The 23,221-nt window shown below is 44.3% G+C and overlaps 1 long non-coding RNA gene across 2 annotated transcripts in view; it reads right to left on the bottom strand.

Annotated features, from left to right (window-relative positions):
* Window positions 1-18,966, bottom strand: part of LOC110354167 (uncharacterized) — a 110,092-nt gene extending 91,126 nt beyond the window's left edge. Inside the window, exons 1-3 of one of the 2 annotated variants that reach the window (XR_005260043.2) lie at window positions 18,791-18,949; window positions 17,570-17,670; window positions 16,989-17,424 (exon numbers count right to left, since the gene is read on the bottom strand). This is a non-coding gene — a long non-coding RNA (uncharacterized lncRNA). Of the gene's footprint in view, window positions 1-16,988; window positions 17,425-17,569; window positions 17,671-18,790 lie in introns of those variants that run through there. The other variant, XR_011803987.1, reaches the window with a different exon arrangement.
* Between the last annotated feature and the right edge of the window lie 4,255 nt (window positions 18,967-23,221).

Here is a 23,221-nt window from a genome sequence, read left to right as displayed (position 1 = left end):
AGCTTTAACCCTCTGACTTATGAAAGGACAGGATTTAGATTCAGGTGTATTTATTTGAAAACCTCAGATCCAAACAAAATAATCTCTCTGTTGCTGCTAGCCTTTTATCAGCATCTGTGTGGATGTGCCCTGGATCTCTGTGGAGCTCTGGGTAAATACGCTGTACTTGGGAAACAAAGGTTGGGTAGGATGACCTCTTCAAATGCAGATGTTAGGCTTCTTTAAAGCCTTGGGGTACAAGGATCACAAAGCTGGGTTAAGCCTCCTAGCCTCCTTTCCTCCTCCTCTGTACACCTCTTTTTTTTGCTATGAGTGAAAGGATGGTATAACTGAGAATCATGTCTCAAAGGAAAATATAATTCTACAGCAATTCCTACTGGTACATCGTGGAACCTTCTCCTTAAGACGGGATGTTCCTTTTCACATACATTTACATTCACATACCTCAGAGACCTCTGTTCCTAAAAATGCAAATGCTTTAGGCCTCCATCCCCCTGGCAGGTAAGCTGGGAGCGGGTGTTAAACCACTATGGGAGAGGAAAGGGAACCTGTCTGTGAGTAGTGAAGAGCTATGGAAATAAACGTAACAGAAAATTGGAAAAAAGTTCCTACCGAATTAATAATATGTCAATAATAGCCACTCTATCTAGTACCTCTTATTTTAGCTGTGACACAGCCAAAGTGTAACAAAACTGGAAATCAAAATGCATGGAAGCTGGTCCATTGATGTTTATAGCTACTGTTAGTTTCTCATAGATCCTGATAGTCTGCTAAGTAAACACCACAGTTCTACCTCTCAAAGCAGATTTCACAGCTCCTTGAATCTCTTACAGCCAGAATCCTTTCCTTTTTTAACCCTGCTACTGCACTTGAGTCGACTCTTCTTCTGTGGGCACAACAAGAACACTCCAGCAGTCAGAGCCTTCTGAACTGAAGTACCAGATCTGAAGGGGACAAATCCCATTTACATCACGGCTGTGCACCCATTCTTTTACAGACAACTTGGTGTCTGTGCAAGTACAGAAACACCCAAGTGAATGTTGGCAAGTTATGTCCCGTTAGCACCCATCATCTCAGCCGCTATAGCACTTTGCATCCACACTTAGCCTTTAGTCCCTGGATAAACTGCAAAGCAACACTGGCTTCAGCTCTCATTTTCTATGCTTCTCTGTCCCTCACCCTTCCATTTTTCATTAGGAAAACAAAACTTAGAACAAAAATTTTTAAATTAAACTGTCTCCAAAAAGATAAAAGCTGTCTTCTAAGTTCTCATTAATTTCCACCTCTGGAAAAGACCAGTGAAAGATCAACATATGCTTACTGAAAAGAAACTCAGGAAAGCAGTTTGAGGTGAACAGTGACTTCTGGAGAATGTTGCTGGTCCAAGTGCAGCTCACCTGGCCATCCATCCAGTGCCCATTGAGGGGGAAAGGAGATGAGATATTACTCCATTATAATCTGGAATTTATAATTCATACAATGCCAATGAAATAATGATAAACGACTGAATTGTTCACAAAGGCCATTCTTCATATGTTAGCCCATTTTTAAAAATCTCTCTTTTTTTTTTCTTATCTTTCTCACTTTCTCTTTATGTATCCTCTCTGTGCCTAAGCTTCCCTTGCAGCAGGTTGGCAAGGTGCTCTAAAGGAGCAGAAAACAGCCATGTGAGAAGCCTAAATCTCTCTCTCTGCCCACATGGATGTCCCACTGTGAATGTAACTGTGCATACATATTCTTCTGCTTTCTGAGCTGTGCAAGATACCATACGGTCATGTTCTTCTCACAGTGCTTATCTGCACTTTAGTTTCTCCTCTGTTCAGTGTACAAGAGAAGTAGGAGTAAGGCAGGAGTGTAGTATTTTACAAATCCATTCTTGGCTTGTTTGGCCAGTTCTTTGGTCTTTGTTTGATGCAAGTGAGAAACATGAGGATGTTGCCTACGCACTGCTCTGTTGAATCCACAGAAACAAACTGCTGTGCCATGCATGCTCGGGTGGGAGGCAGAAAGCTTTGCAGCTCCTGGAAATTTACCTGCTAATTCACCTGGCCCTGCATGGGCAACCGTTGTTCTGAATCCCTGGAAAAGGCAAGCAGCAGGTGATCAACTACTAAAAAGAAGAGTAGGAGAAGAAATCATGCCTTGTAGAGCCACAGTTCTGTTCGTAGATTGATTGTGAGCAGCAGAAGCATCACTCATCCCTTGCTCTGAGCTGTTGTACAAGGGTAACCTACTCCTGAATAAAAACTTGTAAAGATCATAGCACACAGACAGATAGCTAGATGGCTAGATACATCATAAACAAAAATAATAGTTTGAAATTACATTTCTGCTTGTGACCTCATTTTCAAAAGTCCTGAGTGTCCATTTCAGTGGAACATGCTGGGGGAGCAGTCTTGTGGGGAATTGATCTAGATGCAGGTGTCTGCACTTAGAGACCTATTTTTGCAGATCTTAGTTATGTATATTTGGAAAGGTGAGAAAGCACCAGCCAAGGATGATTTCTAAAGGTCGAACCTTTCTTTTTGCTGGAGCTGTCCCCCCTCCACTTGCTTTTATTTCCAGGTACTCCCTAAGGACAGATTGAAACTCCAATGCTCTGAGCACATCCTTTGTCCTGCCTAATCATTGTCAGCAACCCAAAAGATGAGATAATGGAGACCCATCTTGGGGACTCCAACATCCCAATTGTTCAGAAAGGTCAAAGAAAAACTAGTTTTCTAATCTTTGCAAAAGAAGAGATTAGCAGGCAGCCTTGCAGAGATGTGGAGAGAAAAAATGAAAAAAAAAGGGAAAAAGAAGAAAGGTGATATAAGGCTGTTTGGATTTGGCTTTGATACATGGAGCTAGGAGCCATGAAACAAAGCCATGACACTGAAAAGAAAGCAAGAAAAATATTCCTCTGCAAAATACACTACTGAATACACCGGCAGCAAGAGGAACTACTGGGAAGATAAATGAGAAGACACTAGCTATGGGGCAAGAATATTCTGGGATAAAACCAGTCAGGGTGCTCTTTATTTCTCCAACATTTAAGGTTGCTAGCCTCAGGTTCACCTCTGATTCCTTTGAGAGACTGGTATTGCAGCTGTCGTGGCTGAAAATAAGAATAGGGCAGATGGAAAGAATGGCTGGGATTTCACTGCCATTAGTTCAGACACCTTAAAGCCGATTGACAACACTTGGCTGGCTGTACGGGCTGCCTCTGTGGTCCATAGAAAAATCAGCACCCATGAAAGGCGATTCCACCCTTCATAAAACAAGGGACTAACACAGAGGGAAGAGATGAATCAGCTCCGGAGGTGCTCACCTGTCCTCTCTGCTTAAAGAAGAAACCCAGGCGATGTGTTCAGACCAGCGGGTTAGTCCTTCCTTGCCTGAGGGAGAAAAATCCCACCCCAGAGTCTCTGCAGAACCCTTCTGGGTAGATACTGGAAACACAAAGGCTCCTGCCCCACGGTGTCATCCCATGCCATCGGGGCATGAGGGACCAGAAAGTGTTAAGAGCAGAGATCCCAGGTGCAGGGCTGTCACACGCACCCTGCCCACCTCTATTTTGGTTCCCCAACACCCAGCTGACAAAGGAATATGCTGGGGATTGTGATCCCTGCCCTAGTTTTGCAGACGTTCTGGTAGCAGATGAGGGAAGCATTTGGGGCCAAAGTCTTAAAAGAAAAAAAAAGAAATTCAGGCCCAGATTTTCAATCATTTGAGGCTTTAAGATATTTTATGCTGAAGTTTGGCTTGGCCACATCTTTAGTAGTTGCTAGAATCAAACAGAATCTCCAAACCTTTTGGAAGTATTCCTAGTGCAAGAAATTACCAATTTCCATATTTTTGTTGCTCTTGATGTTTTTGACACTCAGGAACAAACTGTCTTCATTTAAATGAGATGAGAAAAGTATCTCCTGCAAATTATGCCATTTCTTTTCTCCATTATGTTTTTCTGCATCTTCTGGCAGCGCTGTTACAAAACCCACAGCAAACGGTCGAGTGGAACAGCAAAGACAATAACTTTAATGGAAAGAAATTGGGAACTGGAAGATGACACAGATTGCATTAGGAAAAAAAAAAAAGTGAAATAATATTTAATTTCCCTGGTCATAAATAATCTGTCCGCCCACGTTACAAGCACATCAAAGATGACAGGAAAAATAGTCAGTGACATGAGAAAATATCATTATTTCCTCATTAAATGTTTTTATATTTTTATAAGGGGGAAAAAAAATTAAAAAGCACCCTGACAAGCAAAAATATAACAGCTGAAGGGCCATTGAAGAAATGAATTAGGACTACATAAGCGTGTAGATGCGTAAATCAAAAGAAAATCTGACATCAACAAAACTTTGCCGACTGGTAGAACCAAGTTCCATTGCAGACAGGGAGTGGGACGCTGCGGATGCCGTTCAGCAATCAGTGGGCATCACTGTTGCTGTTCAGCAATCATGCTTGTATCGGGGCTGTTTTTATGGGCAAAGACAGGAGATTTGGTTTGTTCAACACTTCTCTGCAGCAGCTGCTGGGCAAAGAGGATCCCTGCGTAGCCACCGCTGTGCCGCAATACATCTGTCCTGTGGAGTATGAGGCCAGACCCAGAGCACGAGGCTGCTGCTGTTGTCGCTGCAGGGAATGCCTGGAAGTTTGGGAAGGTCACAGAGGCTGTGGAAGCAACCTGGGAATTAGGGCTAGGGCCCTGCAGATGAATGCTGGGGGCATTGCGGGTGCCCCTGAGCTGTCTTCTTTGCAGAAGGGTTTTGCACAAGGCTGTACGTGTTGTGCATGCTACTCGTCATCTCAGTAGAGTTCATTTCTTATCCACACTACTGATCACCTCTGTGGAGCCCACAAGTGCCAACAGCCAGTCAGTGAGGGCAAAGAAGGCCCCAGATGAAGGATGATCTTTAGGGGAAGGGGGTACACACTCCTGCATCGTTTTCTGTGTGTTTTCTCCCTGCACGTAGGGACAGCACCTCTGCAAGAACCCGGTGTGGAGATGCTGCTTGTTTCTGTCTCTCTAATGATCCATCCCCTGCATCCCTCTCCAGCCCCGGTGACCAGAACACATCTATTCAGAGCACCATTACCACCGTCATTTCTGCTCCAAGACACATAACATCGCTCATCGACAAGAAGTCAAGGTCACGACACCCCCAAACGCACAGCGCGCAGCCTCGTCTCGTCTGGTCTCGGTGCTGCCGAGCACCTCCCTCCTCACGCGCCCGCTAATGGCACCATTACCGCTCCCCTCCAGATTGTTTAACAGATGCTCTTGATAAATACCGAAGCAGCTGAAATTCTGCAGGAAATGAAGCGCGGCCGCCCGACCGCCACGGTTGCTAGTGAAGGATAGGAGACGCTCGCAAGGTCTTTGGGGTGGGATTGCACAAGCAGAGGTATTTGGCCCTTCCACCGGCCCCAGAGGGTCTGGAGGCAGGGAACAAAACGGGCCTGAGCTGTGCCAAGTCTCACCAGCTCCCAGGTACCAGCCAGGGTCGGTTCTCTTAGAGAAATATGAGCAGTGCCATGCTATAGGGCTCCCAGTTGCATCTGTGCACGCAGGGAATTCACTGGGAGCTAACAAACACAGAAGCTACAGCTTAAATAAATATATATATTAACATAAATGTACACCGTGTATGGGTATGTTTGCTTATATTCGAAATCAACTGTTCTCAAATAGCTGAAGTATTTGTGAAGACAAAGTCTGAGCAATCGTGGAGAAGTTTTCCAGGTGTTCTTTCCACTGACATTTAACAATCCTGAGTGACAGGCAGCATTTTAAGATTTTATTGCCCCTTCTTTTGACGTGTAGCAGGCAACCTCACAACTTTTCAGCTTCCTTTTTCACTTCGCCTGCTCTCCTTCCCTCCTGGTGCTCTCATGTCCCCATGCAGCCCATTTCCTGGTGTGGGAGACACGATCATGGGGCTAAATAGTGGGAACAGAACAAGGATATCCGAACAGAAATTGATGTTTTTATATATAAATACACAAGCATATACACACATATATACAAGCGTGTATATACATGTAGGGACCAAGGGGACAGGAGGAACTTATTCCAGCAGAAAGAAATCTAGCCCTGGTGTGCCCAAAGACCTGTTCCCTCCCCTCCGGCTGCACCATGGTTTATTTCTGCACCTTTGTTCTTCCCTTGGGTACAGGAGATTTTCACTGGGTATGCTGAGAACAGGAGGAGAAAAGAAGAACAAGGTAGGAGCGGTAAAGACAGAGGGAAGAAGGGTGGTTAATAAATGGAGAAGGCGAAGGATTAGTTGCTGGGATAGTAACTGTGGTTGGAAAAGTAAACTTCAATTTTTACAGGAAATTCTTCTTCCGAATTGGAAGCAACAGCCTAGGTTCTCAAACCTTCTCACAGAAGAGTAAATGTGTAAAAAAATCATATGGAGACATCAAAATGATATAATATGAATCACTCTGCTATTACAAACTATTTAAAATTAATGCTTTAATGTAATATAAAATCCATCCAAATTAGGCTGGGGAAAAAAATATGGAAACCAAGAGTTTTTCAGTGCTCAAAACAAAACATTTTGTCATTACCAAAATGAAATACGAAGTCAAAACAATTCATTTTAACTATTCTCCATCAAACATTTTATTGTAGTTGACCGGTTGCTGTGAAAGCTCGCAACAAAACCTTTCGCTTCCAGTAGCAAATTGCTCAGGTTAAAAACAGCCAAAAGAAATGGGAGAAAAAATAATTTAAAAAACTTGGTTATACAATCCAAGGGGATTAGGGACTGCGATTCCCTTGGGCCAGACTGGGTCCTTGATAATTGCTGTTGTATCGGAGACTCCTTGAAACCCACAGATCCATGTGGCCTCACCCGTGTCAGGAGTACCCCTTAGTAACATCCCACCCTGTAAATGACTCCTGCTGATGCTCTGCAGTTCAGCCCCACTCCTCCTGCTTTTGTGAGAGCCTGCACTGGGAATACTGCTACCTGGCGCTGCCCAGGGACACGTGGTGAGGACAAAGCCTTGTCCCTGGCCTCTCATGTGGCTGCCTCCATGTGGGACCCCGCTGTCCACATGCCCAGAGCTGGCTGCTGCTTCACTGTGGGGTCATTAACAGGCAGGAGCCCTGACTGCAAAGTGTATGGAGCCCACGTGTTCACCCACCCACGTGTCTGCCTCCTGCCTAAATTAAATTAGCAAAGCCACCGGGAAACTTACCTTAAAATACTTCATCTTAAAATGCACAAAAACAGACCAAAGGCCACAATCGTGCGCTAGAGCAAGTCTTTTGGGTCCAAGGGCTGCGCTCCTCTGGGAATCAGGCCATTAAGTACGGATTTATGTGCTTTGCTGTAGGCACTCAGCTTTAATTTGTTTTTGTTGTGCAATTTACCGTGGCACTCCCTATGTTCAGGCCGCTGCCCAGGAGAAGGCTGCGTGTCCCAGCCCTGGGTGGCCACACTCCTTGTGGCCGACCCCTTTTGGGCACCAGGGTCACTGCCAGCCAGGAAGGCTGCTCCTGGGCTTAATAAAGACGTTATGCACCAAATTTAACCAGTTTTACTCTGTTTGCTGCACTGAGCAGCTCACATTTTAATACCTTGCAGGGCATCTTCTGCAGGCAGAAGTGGACAACAGAGAAGGAAGACGTGCTCTCCTCCCAAAATTACCCAGCAGTGCTGGGAAGCAGGGTGCTGCCTTGCAGCTGACCCTGGGCACTGGTGTGTCCCTGGGATAATTTGCTTTTCCCTCCCTGGGGCTGCAAGGAGCAGCAGGGCAGGGCAGGAGCCGTGTGCTGAACAGTGACAATGCTGCACCGCTGGACAAAACCTCCCTGCTCCCCCCATCCACGCTGTCAGTTCTCTCTACAGATGCTCTGTTTGCCTCTGCCTCAGGGAATCACAGCCCAGCTTTGTAATAGGTTTTTGGTTGCAATCCATGAGGCTTGCCAGAGCATCAAAGCTCCCTGGATGCAGCACTAACCCCTCAGATCCCCTCATGTTCGGTGCTCACACCTGCTTCATGTACTCACTTCTGAGAGAAGCTCCTCGCTTCTTTCCCAAGACCCAGGCTAGCCCAGAATTTTAAAAACCTCTCTTAATGTCTTCTTTTGGTCACTTTGCAAGTATGAAGACGTTTATTGATCTCACTGTTGTTTCTTACTGCAAAAGCCTGGGAAAACCCGTAAGGATTTGATTGCAAAATGCGTTACGCACTGTGAGTTTGGTCTTCTGCACAGAAAAAGGCTCCCCCTTGACTGGACAAGCCTGTCAAGTGCTCGGTTTTGTGACACAGAAGCTTGGTACACTACCGATTTCCCCCATTAGGTGGATTCACTAAGGACAGGGGCAGGCTTCCCCATTGCACCCCTGAGAGGATGGGGCTGGGGAAGTCACCCCACAATGATAACAGCTCCCACGAGGGCTGGGGAGGCTCAACATGCAAGGAGGGCTGGGCTCTCACACAATTTTATCCCCAGAGGTGACTTCATGAGCTATTGGCTGGGAAGCCTCAGGTGACTCAGTCCAGATCAGTGTGCCAACGAAGAGGTGAGCACCAACTCCCACCTGTAGAGCAGCTGCAGGTTTTGGCAGCTTCAGGATCTGGATGTATCAAGGAACTCTGCTCTGCCTAGAGACACAGCATCACTGCCATGGGACAGAAACTCGTGGTTAAGGGGACAAAACCTGAACTGCTGGAAATGGACAGAGCTTTCTGGAAGTTAGCAGACCGCACACACAGGTGGTGTAGAGCAGCCTGGCTCCACTCCTGTCAGCAAACTGGGCCCTCGGTGCCAATCCTCCACTGGTTATTAACAGACCAATGCCATTTACCCCATAATCAGGCTCTTGCTCCCCACCACCTACTGCATTTCTGCTTCTTTCTTTGTCTCTGCCTTTTCTCCCGTTCCTCCCCACACTCCCCATTCTGTTTGCTGTTTCCCACTCTCTCTCCCTCTCCTCCCTGCCTTTCCAGCTTCAATCCCCCCAGTACTTTGTTCTCCATTTGCCCATCTCCCCTTCCCTGCAATGATTTCTCTCATGCACTCACCTCCCTCGCTGCCTCCTGTTTCTCCATTTCATTTCCTCCTTTCCTCCACATCTCTCCCAGGTCCCAATTCCCTTTCTTTTAACTCCCCTCCTCTCCTCCCCCTATCGGCTCTTTCCTCCCCACCCAGGGCCGGACGGCGGATATACCCCTGTCGATAGCTGTGATTTCTGCTAACTGCTTGGCCAGGGTCAAGGAGTTTTCTTCATTATCTTTTTATTGCAAACAGCCTCTGCATACAAGAAGCTCCATTAGTAAATATCGATGCACAGCAGGCTGGGTGCACATAGATTACCACGACACGTCAAACAGCAGAAATGACAAATAGGCAGCTGAGCGCGGGCAGTGAGGAGAGCTGTGTTAACGTAAGCAAGAAAACAGAGCGAATGCAACAGGGGAAATAATTAAAAACAAATACATCGGCAGCTTCCCACCACTGGAGAGGCAGTGGGGAGATGGAGGCTTCCAGCTCAGGAGCGGAATCCCCCACCAAGAGACTGCTGAAGTCCTGAGTGCACCTTCCCGGCTCCTGCAGCTGCTTCGCGCACGTGGCACAGCCTTGTGGAGAAGGCCTCGCAAACAGATTTCCAGGCACAATTTGCTCCCGAACACAACACAATTACAGGAACTTCGGTGCTCGCGTTTAGGGGTTGGAGAGGGGCGGCACTCAAGCTGCAATCTTTCTAATGGCTTTGACCATCGTCTTTGGCAGGTTTGATTTTCAGGGCACGATCTCCTGCCAGAGTGACCATATCCATGTCTTGGTTGAAGTAACTACTAGGTGCACAGCAATGAGTAGGGAGCTAAACAGAAGAGAAAAGAAATATATCGTACAGAAAAAAAAGAAAGGAAGATGAGAAAAAGAGGGTAAAGCACTGTGAGGGGACAGAAAGAGATGTTAAGAGGGAAGATGGAAAAAATATCAACAAAGGGTTGAATACAGACAGCAAGACCCAAGTTTCTCATTATACAGCTCCATCAAAACCTCACGATTTATGTCACCTGAGAGTCCTGTCCACCAGCTCCCACAGAGCGTTGTGGTGTGACACCACCTCACCACCTCTGCATGTGGCTCGGGAGCTGTATGTAGGCTGCAGCCCAGATCAGGATGCAAAGCGTGGCTCCTTGCTAGGGCCCAATCTCTTTATTGCTCCCAGTTCCCTGGATTATCAGCTAAATGTAACTGGCAGAGACTTCTGCCATTGTCAGCAGCTCTCCCATCACCTCTCCAGACCATGCCCTGTGTCAAGCACCATACCCAGTGCTTCACAGCGTGTCCTCAAAGGGCAGATTGCCTCACCTCTACTTATTCTGTTTCAGAGCAATCTTAAGTCGTATTCTCACCTATTCTGCAGATCCCACTTCTACTACCTCTGCCTTACACCTCTCAGCTCTGGCTGAGTCCTTAAAAGATAAATTCAGGAAAAGTCCTGTTGCTTCTCACAGAGACACGTTTTCATTGAGAAACAGGGGAATAGAACTGTAGGAGAGCCTCTTATGAAAATAAAGTTGAGAGGGTCAAACCCTCTTTTTTGATTAGAACAGCTCGTCATTTGATCCACGCAACAAATATATTTTGTGCCTTTAACACCATCAGTTAACTGGCCCGGTGTATTGATCTCAAGAAGTGCCCTAAAACAGAGTAAAATCTTGAAGGAGATGGAGCAGGGAGTGTAAGAACCAGTATTAAGTCAGTAAGGAAAGCCTGCTCTCTAAAGTGTCTTTCCTGCACTGTATTGGTTTTTGAGGCCTCATGAATAGCATCCCTTTTCTCTGTACGCAGTTCTCTAACTTCGGAGTTTTCCATGACTCATTGCCCCAAGCAGCAATGAATTGTCTCTGCCAGGTTGCTAGTTCTGGAGTATTAACAGAATATTGAGAATCTCATTTCTGATCTCCCTTAAAACCTCTCGGTAAATGGATCTGGCTCCGAGAAAGGGCAAAAATAATGTGTGCAATAAAAAGGCCCAAAAAAAGGAGGAGAAAAAAAGAGAAATGAAAGAAAAAGATGGGATTTCCAGAGAGTCCTGACTGATCTCCACTTCATTATTGAAAGATTGGACTATTAAAGGGACACAGTAGGCCTGAAGGAATTGTGTGATCATTTGTGCAAATGGTAATTTCAGTGTTCAGTCTATCATATCCATAAACATAATGTGGCTGGGACTGACATGAGTTATAGCAAATCCCTTTCCCAGGAGGCTCCATGCCACTTTGATGCAATGCCTGAGAACGCAGAGAGCTGGAAAGTAAGAGCCGCTTCCTCCTCCCATGCTCGCTCTCAGCTGAGCTGATGGGTGAAGCCACTCTGATTACAGCAGATTTGTGGAATTAAATGGAGGAGCCGTAGTGCTGACAAAGAAACTGTTCCAATTGCAGAGAAGCTCATCTCTGTCTTGTACTTACTCACTCACACAACCGAACATGCAAAATCTGTTCGGTAAATAAAGACGTGTTACTCTGGCTCAACACGCTGCTTTACTGAAGTGCTAATCCCGAGGGGAGCGCACGCCAAATACTTCCCCTGCTTTACAGATGTGCTGCTCGACTATGTGTGTCCTCACATGCTTGTAGGTGGGTAAATGCGTGTCCTAACATTGAGACATCACTCCTCTCCTCTCTGTGAACTCAGCAGCCAGCAGTGCAAAAAGGGATTTTCAGCTGTGCCAAGTCTGAACACCCTAATCTGATTGACCTTAATCTCAATCTCTTCATAAGAATTGAGTAGCCTCAGCCTGCTGAGACCTCACCAGCAATATTGTGAATTCACCTTATTGCATGGAAACACCAGTTACAAAAGCCCAGTCCCAGATAGGTATAGCCCTGACCTTAGAAAACAATCTTGCTCGGTTTCTGACCGATGCAAATGAAGCTTTCACACAGTTTCTACACTGAGATAAATATACACAAGCTCCCCCAGCTTTCCAAAGGCAAAGGGCAGAAATTTAAGCTTTATATTCATTGGTTCTGGAAAGCCAGAGGGGAAAAAAAGAAAAAGAATTTTAAATGTCACAATACTGTGTATTTATTCATATAGAATCCAAGGAATTGGATTCTTATTTGTGCAGAATTTCTGAGTAACTTCTTTTCGAAGAAGAGGGCCAACATTGTGTCAAATCCTGTGGCACACACTGCATTTGGAGCAGGGGTGTACTTGATGACAGCCTCTGGATTGCACAAAGATGGGGCTTTGCTGGGGAATGTCTTTGAGCACCAACCCCAACAATGTTCTTTGCTCACTGGCACATCACAGTCCTGCAGTCCTGCTACCAGCTGACTACCCCACATGCAAGTTGCACATTTCATCCTCATCTTGTATTAAGATCACGAACGGTATCTAAAACATCATCCACTTCTCTGGAAGCATCACCCTTGATTTTTCCAGCAGCTCAGTTTGAAACCTTGCCTTTTGTTGTTGTTTAGGTTTTGTTTGTTTGTTTTGCCTTGGATGTTACCGTTCAGAAGTTAAGAAACAGCCGCCAATTAAAAGCAGACATTTCCTTTGCTCAAGGGAATTTGACTGCAGTAGCTAAGGCAGAGATTTGCAGATAGATCAGCCTGCTTCTCATGTCCCAGGCTCGCACAGCATCGGTGGGTTTGGAGACCTTCACCTCTGCACCTGCCTGAAATTCCTCCTTGCAGTAATCTCTTTGGAAGGTTTCTGACCTGCAGAGACAACTCTGTGCGTCCTGTAATGTGGCTTAGAAGTTAACCCTATTAAAAAGTAACAAACTGCCTTTCTACCTCAGGCCTTCCCACACGTGGTGTTCCTAATGAGGGTCCGGCTTTTAGAGCAACCAGAAACCAATTCTCAGCCCACGGAGAGCGGCAGCGGAAGGCGAGACAGGACTGTACCTGTGCCATGGCACGGACCACGTCTCTGAGCTGGCCCGTGGACGACCACAGCTTGTTGGCTGCTGTGAGCAGCAGCAGGTGGCTCCTCCAGAGAGCAGCTACCACAGAGCTACGCTGGGATTTGGATGGGAAACTGGCGTGGGGAGAGCTCGCAGGATAAGCTGCTTCTGCACAGCCTCCCGAGAGCTCCGGCCAAAGCAAATCCAGGAGCAGACACGAACGAGGGACCCAGCACTGAGCCTGATCCAAATACGAGGACTTTCTGGGGGCCAGATCTCCTGCAGCCTGTGACAAGGACTGCCAGCAATCCCTATCAGCCATGAAACTGGAGAAACAGCTTGGGCAGAGGAAGCTGCAGATCATTAGTCTGCTTTGCCTGATTGCATGGAGTTTCTCCCTTGGCTCAGCAAAGCCAGCTCAATTCCTTTCCCTGTTAGACATTGGCCCAAATTACAGAGTTTACATCCAAACTTTACAAAGCATTAATATTTAGATGGTGGGTTATGTTTCCATCTATAATGCCTTTAATTTTATGGGAAAATAACATACATTCAAGTTTAAATGTCCCAGTTTTCAACTGCTTGGCTGGTTTCTCATCTGATTTCCTGCTGGTTTTATTCCACCAGTGTAATTTCCTGACTTGGTGGAGTAGCACCTGATCTTTGTCAGAGTAAAGGAGACCAGAACCAGGCCTCTTTTCGGCTGGACGCTGTGCTGGCTTTCAGAGCCAAGGACACAACAAAACTGAGCCTGGTGCCTCCTGGGACCCATCTTCTGTTCCAAGAATAAAACTGAGACATTTCCTATGTTTGCAGGCCAAACTCTACCTTTAGCTGACTCCCTTGCACACAGGAAACCAGGCAGGTTTTATCTGTTTTGTTTTTTAAATGCTCAATGGATGAAAACAAAGCTGTTCTGCAAGATGAATTTCAGCTCCCAGAGACAAATTCTGCCACCTTTGCATAACACCATGAAAACATGGGTTGGGAACAGGGAATGTTGCTATAAACTACAGAGTCATTAATGGGCGACTCTGTAATAATCAGGTGTATTTATAAATCAGGAACAACTTTCCCAGCAAGACTACTTTCCATCACCTCCCACTGCATTATTGTTCCCTGCCAAATCTGTCAGCTCACACTTGCATTGTTAATTAAGTGAACCACTCAAGGCAGGTGAACAGTGAGGAAACAACCCGTAATTTTCCCCGTGATCATTTCTCTCTTTGGGTCTCTGCACTTGGCTGCCTCCTTTCCACATGACCTGCTTTCTCCCCAGCACAGAGGCAAGCCCGTGAAATGCACCTGTGGGGAGAAAGAGGAAGCAAACAGGGGAGAGAGAAAAGACAAAATTTGCCGAAAGCCTCATCTGGAGTTTTCAGCATCTCCAGCAAATCCTATTACTGCCTTCAGAGGGAGGGGGGTGGAAATGCTCCAAGAAAAAAGATCAACAGAAAAAACAACACTTCTCTCCACTCTCCTCCTTCATTGCCTCTTCAACATTCCCCCCGCGCTCATTCCTCCTTTTGCTTGCTTAGGAAATTGCAGCACCACCAAAATCCACAGGCAGCTTCAGCTCCTTCCCCTCTCTCTTGACCTTTTCACAGTTCTAAGGGTTATTTAATGAGCTTAGAAAAATAATGCAGTTAATGGCAGAATCCCTGGAAGGGCAGCGCTATCGAGCTTCCCTCTCCTCCTCCTCTCCCTCACTGGAGGCCTTGTCACCTTCAAACCTCCACTTCCAGCTTTCTTTCTTGAGCACTTTAAAATGTCTTCAAATTAGCACCACTTCATGAAATGGAGAAAGAGATTAGCGAGAGGCCTGGAAAGAGGCATTTAAATGTTGCACTTTGAAAAACATAGTCACAGAGGTTTGATCTTCATATGCTAGTGAGAATAAAGAGTGATTTCTTTACAATCCAGATATAACAACTGGCATAAAACAGAAGATCTGCTAATGTATTCACCCTACTATATCTCATAGAGAAAGCCAAAATACACTGTAATATAGTGAGGGGATGGGATAACAATCCCTGAAGATCCAGACAGCTTCACCCATGCTAGTAAAGAACACATCGATTTACACAAAATTAGGTACATTTGTGGCACTAAATCTTGACTTGATTTCAAAGGGCTGGAAGTTGGTAATCTTGCCTCTCCTCTTCTCCAGCAGAGACAAAACCTACTTCCCACAGGCACTAGCCACAACTCATCTTTCTTCCCAGAATTCAACTTCCCACCTGAGACCATGTTATAATTCCACGTAGCATCAAGAGGCTGTACGTGGTTCTGAAGATAAAACCAAGTATAGCATGAATAATAAAGAAATAGTAAAGAATAACCCACCTTTTGAATTATTTTGGGGCCTTAAGTGCAAGTAAAAGTAGTCTGTAAGGGTATCCAAAATGATATCAGTATGAAAGAACTTTGAAATGTCAGAGTGGTCTAAATTAGAACTGGGTTTTCAAAGCTTTGTCTTTGCTCTGGCAGGTTTCATTCCATATGATCTCTTAATCATTCTTCATCTAGCAACGAATTGGTCCTTTCCACTTGGAGACCCACCCTTCATACTTAAGAGACTTACCCCAGGTTTCAGCAGTAGGTACTAGTCACCTTGGACCTTGGGTCAATGCAAGGGAAACATCTCCGAGGTGATTCAATGCACCTAAATCTGAGTCACAGTCTGGAGGAGGCTCTTTACATTAATTATAGAGGAATCTAGTATGACTAAATCCCTAAGGTACGTACCTTCATCAAGTGTCTACAGTTAGGTGGGATGAATCTCAAGTTTCCTCCACCCTTGAGAAGCTTTGCAGAAGAGCTCTCCCTTCTGACTTGGAGAAGTCATAATGTCTGCATATTTCAGCTTAAATTTAATCATGGCTAGTTGACATTCCTTTGTTCTTGTGTCAGTGCTACCCTTGAGTTTAACAAATTGTCTCCTTCCCTGGCATTATGAATCCTTCTATTCCTCTTATCCTCCACAATCCCCTCACTTGTTTAGCAACAGCAATTATTTATTTATCTTAAAAATCTAAGTCTTTGACTCCCTGTCCACTTGATTATCCCATCAGTCCTTCCTAGACACTGCTCTTCTCTGAAATACTCTGCATCGGACAAGGGTGTCTAGAACTGCACTTAGCATTACAGCTGAAGGTATACCAGGTACTTATACAAAAATATTTGCTTTCTCTTGCTTTATTAGACATACGATGCATGAGGTATCATAGAATTTGCTTTTTCAACAGTTCCATCACATACTGATGCCTCAGTGGTCTTTTCTAAGGTCATCTAGCTTATCCAGGTATTTCTCCAACTCATAAACACTGTCCTCCTACACAGATTCCTCAGTTCACTTGTCCAATGCTTACCAGTACCCTAGAACAAGGAAATTCCACTGAGTTTACACCAGCTCTATCCAACATCACTTGTCACTGGTATTTTGTGACAATTTCCATTATTAACGAAAATATGAAATTGGATCTGACAGGACTGGCCCTTGAAAAATTTTATTACCAACCACCCCCACTGAAATACTTCCTTTCTTGGAGAACTCATCTCTTTTGGTGGCACTCTTATTATCTAACTTCACTTCACCTCTAATGTCTCAATGAGTAGTTTTCATATTGCCTGTATCAAGTGTTCCTAGCTTATTTGGATTCAGATCTAAGTACAACAACCAGCTGGAAAATAGTTACCTTCTCAAAGCAAGACACCACATCATTCTTTTGCATCCTTTTCTTGGAGAAAGATTTGTGATCCACCTTACGCTGTTCTAATTAATTTTGTCTTTCAAAGGTGTTTTTGCATACTACAGAGGTCACACTAATAGACTTATGAATGCCTTGATCATTTTTTTCCCTCTAAAATACACATGCCATGCTTACAATTCTTCCATTATATAGTATCAACCTGCTACTGAACCAACATTTTGTTAAACAGGCCTTTCAGATATCAGAAATAAAAGCAATTTGTTCCTCTCATTATCATTGTATCAAGCAGTTTGAATTTTACTTCTGCCTCAGCTATAATAATTTAAATGTCCATACACTTCTTTCCATTTGTGTCCCACCTTTATGCCATGGTTATTATCAACATCCTTACTGAAATTGAAAGAAAATTATTCATTTTGTTTTGAGGACAAACAAAGATTACTTTTAAACTTGGGGCCATTCTTCCTGCATGGTGTCAGTATTTCTTCTCTCATTACATTCTCCTTATTTCTATGGGCAAGGAATTTCTACTGTTTGTTTTAATTTCCTCTGCGAAGAATTTCCTTTGCAAGGAAATTAAAACCTTGACATTTTGCAATTCTCACTTTATCCCCACAGCTCATCTGAGATGTTGTTCTCATCGCTGATCAGTCCCTTTCTTTATAGGCCTACTCATAACCTAAGTGAGTATCTGGAAACCTTTGATTCTTCCTTTGTCACAGGACATTTATCCTTTTGACTTTCTGAATCCACATAGTTGTCTGATGGCTTTAATACAGAGAATTACACAATAGATAGCCTTTATCCTAGAACCTCAAGCCAATTCCCTTGTGTTAATGTAGTCGGTCACAATAAAAAAAAAAAAAGAGAGAGAGAGAGAAAAAAAAAGAGTTATTTCTAGGATTAGGAGAATGATCTTATGCCTCAGAACTTCCAGAAAAGGAAAAAATAAAAATAAAAAAGGTTACTCACTACAATTAGAAGTCCACGTGCTGCCCAGGGTGCTGAAGAGAGCTGGAGTGATTTCTGCAGTATACCCAAAGGATGGATGCTGTAATGTGGGCCAAGTTTATCTGGAAAACATAACGTTGAATATTGAGGTCAGATTCATTCCTGTAAAGGGAAGCCAGCAGAAAGAATTTATCCACGAGTTATATAAGTTTACCCAAAATACATTTTGAGCATGTAAAGCAGAGAATGGCTTTTTTTTTTCCCCTAGTGTTCTGCACAAAGATAGCTTTTACTTTAGTAGATAAAGCCAGTTCTTGTCTCATGATCTTAAACTGAAATGCACATACAAAAATCTAGATTTAACTGGTGTTATCAGTGGGGAAAAATCTGTGATCTACATTTGATTTTAATTCAGGTCTTATGGATCTGAATTCCCATTTGCTTTTATACATTGAAGGTGAGTACCTTTTAATGTCAGACCGTGCAGCGGTCAGCCAGCTTGCTGCATGGGTAAGCCATTTCACTTTACTCTCCAGTACCTCCATCAAACCCACTCATTTAGCATGGAGCATTTTAGAATACACAATACAATTGAGCAGGGACATCACCCTTCAGCCCCTTCCATTTTTGTGTTTCCTGAATTCCTCTGTTGAATACTTTTATTGGATATTTAGAATATGCATTGTCACTCATTCTGGACAATTTCCTTTCTATTAAATGTACTAATGCACAGCATCTGCTAGCATACACATAGCTGATCCACAAAGACTGGGGAGTTTAAGGACTGCCGGATGACTGGAGCCGAATTACCTAGGGGTTCCTTCTCCTTGAATTATTCTACTATGAAATTCTCATCTGCAGGCTGCAAAGGGGAAACGACAGAGAGAAAAGAAACAGCTTCTCCCTGTCTAAACTTTCTGAGGAGCCTGTCGTGCTAAGTACTGGCCTGTCTCCTCTCGTTTGCGTTAACAGTGTCTAAATCACTCTTTCAACTCGCTGCCTTCCACAGGAGGAGCTGAGGCAGCAGCACAAATGGATCCTTAAGTACAAGGGGCTGGAGTGAGCTATTTCCATATGTACTTGGAGATGAAAAAAAAAAAAAGAGTACTTTTAGCTTTAGGTTTCTATCTCTTACTTCCATTAATGCAAGCCTAGGAATCACTTAGCTTTTTATTTTCATATTAAAAACATCTTAAAGTAACTTAAAAATGGGTCTGAATGTTAATATCAAATAATTACAACCTGGGGATGAGCTTAGTTTCCATCAGTGATGACCCCCTGAGACATCAGCTCTGCAGACTCCAACATCCCTTGCTCCAGACTCAAAGACAGACAGACTGCAGGCACAGATAAACAGCCCAGGGCCTAAGCATGGCAGGATGTCAGCTGGCCCCTAAAATGTTAGCTCCAGGAATAAGGTACACCTGTGAGAGGCTGCTATTGCCTTTACCTTTGGTGCAAGTGCTGGATGAGTGTGAAGAGCAAGAGCTGTATCCTCCATGGCTGACAGCTCCAAATTCTTTCACCTATTTGCCATTAGTAGGGCAGAAGAAAGCCATGAATGGGTGTGCAGCAGATTTAGGGGCTTTAATCCGGCCAATAAATTGATCCAGCTGGACTCAAACAATAGTGAGGCAAAGCAAAGCCAATCTTTGGCTCTTGCAGCCTAGGTGTTCTGTGCCACAGCTCTGCCTCTGTGTGCCCATTGCTGCTGGAAGCTCTATCTTTGGAGTGTTACAATCACCAAAAAGGAGGCTAAGGCCGCCTACGGGCTCTCTTGCTAAAATTGCTTTCATTTAGAACTATTTATCAGCGTTTTCACACCATTTTTCAACCACTCTCCTCAGCAGCCCTGTGCAATGCAAATACCTCCAAGTCATCACTGCAAGCCGAAAGAGCCCAGCCTGATAAAATATAACACACAAGGCAGGGAAATTCAATTACAACAGACTGGCTGTGCTAGTCCCAGCTTTTTGCTGTGCTTCAAAGGGGAGGGATAACAGGTAGACAGATTTCCTAGACATGTGTGTGCAATCGCTCTTGCTGCTGATCTCTCAGAGGCAAAGTGATAGGCAGGTTCACTCAAGACTGAGAGAATTTAATTTGTGTAATGTGACCCACTGCAGAAGCTGAAACTTCATTGCAACCACCTAAACTGGGTTTTGAGGATGTACATTAGGCAAATTTCACCCCTAAGTCCAGCTCAAAGTGTTCACAGATTAAGTTTGAAACATTTCTTTGATTTGAGGGCGGAATGACTTAAAATATCTTCAGCCATAGCACCAGGGCAACTAAGGAAATTTGCACATCTGCCTTATCAGCCATTACACCCAGGTACAGCAGAAGTCACAGATTCCCTGTGCATGGTTCTCTGCATAGGTGAATTAATCCCAGCAAGTTGAAGACCAGATAGAAGAATTATTCAATATTATATGTGCAATATTCATTTACAGGATCTGATCAGCCCTCTGACCATACACTGTTCCCTCACAAGCCTGCAGGAGGCTTGCTCCATCACCATTGCATCCCAGTATATGTAAGACAGTTAAAAGAAATTCTTGGGCAGAGTTGTGATTCTGGTGTAATTTCCAAATTCAAAGACTCTCCCATGGTACTTTCCTCACTCAGGACCCTCACTGTACCTCAAGAACAGATCTGTTACCATATTAACACCTTTCTGTAAAACACAGTGCAGTCCTGCGGTGCACTTCAGAAACACTTCCTCAATATACACACACATATGCACACATACATGCACGCGTTTCTTTCCATCCCTTGAGTAATTATTTTTGTTCCAACCGAATCAGAACAAGCAGAGCAGCCACAAATATATCTCAGAAGCTTTTAGAGAGCAGGCAGCAGCCCACACACCAAGCTGCTCAGGGGAGAAAAACCTGACACGACAAAATTCAGAGGCAGAGGCCTAGCAGAGGAGCACGGCCTGGGCCTGGGCCTGGGCAGCAGTGGGGTGAAGCCCACCCCCAGCAGGGGCTGCAGGCTGCCGAGGTCCTCCCCAGCCCCTGAACTCAAGAAGTGAATACGGGGAAGGGGAGCAAGTGGGAAAATAGCATTTGGCTTGAAGGAGATGGAGAGAAGGAGCTGGCAGCGGTCGCTGCACAAGTGTTGGGGATAGCGCTGAGAGCATGCGTTACATCTGCTGCCGTGGGACCAAGCAGTCAGCCGCCTCTAGCCTACAGATATATAAGCCCAAGTTTCTGCGATGTTTCAGCAGCACATCTAAAAATCTGCAATAAAGGGCAGGAAACCCTCTGGCACTAATACATATCCGTAGCAGCCCAGGTTCCAGGTCCCAGGAACCTCCTCTGCCAGGCCGTACACCCCTTACCTCTGCTTTATCACCAAACACAGCCAAGAATCTCCCACTTAAAAAAACCTGTGGGCAGCCTGTGTTTACCTGGAGCTCCCGCAGCCAAGGCACACTTCCAGTTTGTTAATTCTGAGCGTCCCTTCCTGAAGTGCAAAGTCTTATTACTACTATCCATTACCTTGGGTAAATATTGGAACAACGGCATTCAGAACACAGTGCATCTGGATGCAAATACATTCAGCCTCCAGCCCTAAGGATCCTACCAGATCGTTACGCTGCAAAACTCCTCTTTGTGTCTGTGGTGATGCAAGGAATTAACGTGGCCTCGCCTGCAGAGATTGAAGGACACTGAGATGTGGCTGCATTGCCTACACGTGATTGGGCTTAAGCGTCTGCTTAATTTTAGACTGGTGCTTAAAGCTCACAAAGTTTGCCCAAAAGTGCTTTTTTTATAAGGGGTCTTTTCCTGTCCTGAATGCCAATGTGCTTGTAGCTACATAAAATCAATATCAGTGAGAGGAGGGAATCCTCTATGCGGAAAGAAGTCTTGGAAAAGCAGATTTATATCCAGGATCCATTGCTTCACACTAATATTCCACGTTGGAAAGCAAGGATTTGAATGTGGGAAAGCAGTTATTTGAATAGATGTGTGCGAGGGAAGACACACAAACTCTCACACACAGGCTATTGATTCAAACTGTATTTATGATTCTTCAGACCTCTAAGAAATTGATTTTATACTATTCTCTCTTTCTCTCTCTCTCCAGCTGAAAATCAAAGCTCAGTGTAGGATCCCTTAAAGAATTTTTCTGATAGGAAAAAAAATTCTAAAGTTTACCTGGAAAAAAAAAAAAAAAGCCCAAGAATCCTGTGGATTTGGTGTTCAATATTCTGTCAACTGTCTTTTCAAAGAAACAGAAAACTTAGAAAGAGCATTTAAAAATAAACAAGCAAACAAGCACAGCTCCACTTCTTTGTTTCTTTTCAGGGAATGAATTAGACTTATTTTCAGCAAGTTCAGATAACAACGTGAGTTTGCAATTCTTCAGTCTCTCTCGGAATTTTTTTCCCCTGGATTTCATTATTCTCATTAAGGATTTGATTGATTGATTGATTGGTTGATTTACATATTTTTTAAGGGACTTATTGAAACCTGAAGTCACAAAATAGCCCCTGTGCCAGCCATCTGCACTGGCATGTATCTGCTAAAGAGGATTGAGTCTGAAATTCAGGCTTTGGGCCTGAACAAACCTACCTTCATTAAGCAAAATGCTTAAGAGTTCGTTCATCTTTAAGCCCAGGCCTGAAAGAAGGACTTTGCTGAGTTTTAAATGTTCTGATGAGCCAATGTACAAAGTTTGTGCTTTGAAGAAGCTTCGCCTTTTAGCTAGTGTCAAAACTCCTACAAGCTCCAGCAAGACCTGTGTTGATGCCAAGTCAACACAAGCTCAGTCTCCAGCGTCTGACCACAAGAAGTCTGACTTGAGCATGGAAAGCTACACAACATGAGAATGTTTTCTCAGGTATGGACTTCTGATTTCTTTTAGCTCCAACCATCATCTTCCTCATTTTTATTAGCCCCCGTACTTTCTGGCCAAATCAGTGTCTTACCCACCAAGGGGATCCACTTCATTTCATTCTAAGCACCATGCACCAGCTAATTATAAACCAAACACAAATTAAACCCATCTTCCCATCCTCCTCTCTGAAACCCCTAATTGCCCATTACCCTGTATTGTGCTCTGACACAAAAGTAATTCTACTAAGTGGGGAGTTTTGTTGTTGTTTTTTCTTTCATAAAAACTGTTAATTTGCTATTAAATCTCTTGTTGAAAGACTAATAGCTTAATGAATGCATTAAACATGTGCAAATTAGTTTTTTTAAACTGCATTACTTAGTTGAAGATTGAAAGGGTATGATACATCATCGTTGGCTCAGTAGGATTTAATGAGGCATTAGACCATCTTCTGTCTTGGAGGCCAGACTTATGAATGATCCCCAGAATTGCACAGGCAACACTTGTCCCAGGTCCCTCTCCTGCAAGCGACATATATTTTCCCCTTGCCTGTTTCTTCCCCCGTCGCCGCTGATGTACATGAAATAAAAATGTAGTTTCCAGATCAGTTTTATAATGAAAAGTAGCCCATTGCTGATGACAAATGTTGTTTACAGTCACTAGAAAAGAGGGTGGAATGGTGAGTGAATATATTAGAGGAGGAGAGGATAGCTTTTATATTCATTATACTGCCATTTTGGGCCTGCGAAGACACATAACCTTTCTCTTTCTCCCTCCATCATACAGTCACTTTCAGATGTCTACATTAAAATAAAAAGCTGCAGGCGG

This window comes from Anas platyrhynchos, chromosome 18 (assembly GCF_047663525.1).
Source record: "Anas platyrhynchos isolate ZD024472 breed Pekin duck chromosome 18, IASCAAS_PekinDuck_T2T, whole genome shotgun sequence".
Taxonomy (NCBI): domain Eukaryota; kingdom Metazoa; phylum Chordata; class Aves; order Anseriformes; family Anatidae; genus Anas; species Anas platyrhynchos.
The sequence above is the reverse complement of the archived record's forward strand: the minus strand, read 5'-3'. Positions and strand labels throughout refer to the sequence as shown.